The sequence below is a fragment of the Lycium ferocissimum genome, chromosome 7 (assembly GCF_029784015.1).
Source record: "Lycium ferocissimum isolate CSIRO_LF1 chromosome 7, AGI_CSIRO_Lferr_CH_V1, whole genome shotgun sequence".
NCBI lineage: Eukaryota > Viridiplantae > Streptophyta > Magnoliopsida > Solanales > Solanaceae > Lycium > Lycium ferocissimum.
Genome location: NC_081348.1, coordinates 34,234,325 through 34,236,973, shown reverse-complemented (window position 1 = coordinate 34,236,973; position 2,649 = coordinate 34,234,325).

Sequence of the window (2,649 nt, the reverse complement as noted above, 5' to 3'; positions counted from 1 at the left end):
TAGCACCCAAATCTCAAGGAGGAAAAAGATCTTTTGCAAACCCAGTTTAGTTTTTGTTGGGTGTATTTTTGAGCTGCTGGACGAGGTGCCACCACCGCAGCAGTCATCTGTCTCTGCAGGAAGAGTTCCAGATTGTAATGGCGAGCAACATCTATGGAGAATCATACGACTTTTTTTGGGTTTATTCTTATAGCTTTTATATGTTTTTCTTTGTCTATTGGAAATTGGCATGCTTGGCAATGTTTATCCTGTTAATGCAACTATAGCATGCAAATCAGATTAATAGGAAAAACACTCAAACGACTTTTAAAAATGGTTAGCTAGGTTTTGGTTATGCAGTCGGACATCATTGTGGTTGTGTTTTGTTGCAGGTTGAAGAGACCTCATATGGGATAGGGAATCCATCTCCATCACCATATGGAATATCTCACGTCACAAACTGGATTATGTTTGGGATATGTATATAACGAGCAATTAGATTATCATGAATTTAGATGGGAGGTATTTAATGGAAAGTACATCTTTACTTTTTGGATAAAAGTAATTTTTGGGACGTTTGATCTTTTGCGTTTTTTTTTTTTTTTTAGTGAATAGGCTAGGGCTTGCCAACTCAGGGTATTAAACCCAAACGTGGGCCAAACAAATTTTTGATGACCATGTGTGTCCTTTGCCCTAAAATATATGGGCACATATACACATTTACTCGGGTCATTTGCACAATTACCCTTCAAAGCCACTGGTCTTTAATTTTTACCCCTCAAATTGGTGGTCTTACAGTGTTGTGTAGCAAAGTTAGGCCTATTCGGGCCAAAGTTAGGCCTCAGGCAGAGTTTCAAACTCTACATGCGAAACTTCGGCTTTTTGCATAAAAGCTGCCGCATGCTAATTTTTTTTTTTTTTTACTGAGCTGGGGTTTGAACCCAGAATCTCGGGGTATTAGGCGAAGGACAAAAATTAAAGACCACCAATTTGAGGGGCAAAAATTAAAGACAGTAATTTTGAAGGGTAATCCACACAAAAATTAGCGGAATGCCCTTATTATGGGGTGGTTTTAAGTTTTGCCCTTCAAAATGGTAGATCTAAAGTCGCCCATTCTTCGCAGGACCGTTTGGTCACGGGTTCAAACCCCCACTCAAAGGTGCGAAAATTTAAAAAAAAAAAATTTGCAAGGCATAAGTTCGGAAAAAAGGCAGAGTTATAACTCCGCCTTGTGCGGGGAATTTGTGGTGTAGAATACGCATTTCGCATAAAGGCGTAAATTCTACCTTTTGTTACAACTTTGCCTTGTGAAAAAAAAAATTTAATTTCACTGAGCGGGGGTTCGAACCCGTGATCAAGGGGTCCCGAGCGAAGGGCAAACCTTAAAGACCACCAATTTGAAGGGCAAAACTTAAAGACCACCCCAAATTAGGGGTGGGCGTTCAGTTCTTCGGTTCGGCCATTTCGGTTTCGGTGTTTTGAAGGTGGACACCGAACACCGAACAAAACTAGTTCGGTTCGGTTCTTTCGGTTTTGGCACCGAACAAAACTAGTTCGGTTCGGTTCTTTCGGTTTTGGTTTTTTGAAGTTTGGTTCGGTTCAGTTTCGGTTTTTTCAATTCGATTTTTTTGATATGCATGACGGATCCTCAAGTCTCTTGCCCGGTCTTAGCTTAGTCCGGTGGATGAACATGCAAAAAAACCAATTGTATAACTTGATCAACCATACGTTTAATTAATTGAAAAAGATGCCTTCAAACACACAAAAGGAGATAAAAAGAACATACACTGTATTCTAATTCTCTAAAGATTTAGATTACAAAATCAAATGGTGAAGCAGCAAAATGAATTTTTTTTCCACCTCATGAATCTTTCACAACCATTACATTCCATCATAAATAGATCTATTAAGAAAGATAAGAGAAATGAATAAGCAAAACTACAAGGCACAGACTTTAAAAACCCATCTGCAAAATCAAGACATTTCATCACCAAAATGTATCCCAAATAAAAAGATTGGACTATTTAATACTTTTTGGCTAATACATAAAATTTCGATTTAAACCGAAAAACCGAACACTAAACCCCGAACACCGAACCGAACCTCGAAATTTCTAAAAATCAAAACCGAACCGAAAACCCGAAAAACCGAACACCAAAAAACCGAATTAATTCGGTTCGGTCCGATTTTTTGGCATTCGGTATTTATGCCCAGCCCTACCCCAAATGAAGGGCAATCCACACAAAAAAAAAATGCATTTACTCTTTAACACAATTCTCAATTTAAACTTTATTAGCCCGTAAAACCCATTTAACTACTTAGGGAAATCTACCTAACAATACTACTTAAAGACATATATTACAAAATTCTCAATTTAGTTGCCCAATTTTACTTTTTTAACCCATGTCATATGGATTAGATAGAGAATTGAGTTAATAGGTTACGATTTTATGAATTTATGAAGTAAAATTAAGTAATTAAATTAAGAATTGGATTAAATGGGTTATGAGTTACGAGTTAATGAAGTGAAAACGGGTAGTTAGATTCGGAATTTATAGGTTAATGGAGTAAGATCGGGTAATTAAATTTAGAATAGGATTAAATGAGTTATGAGTGACGGGTTAACGAAGTGAAATCGGATAGTTAAATTGGGTTAAATGGGTTACGATT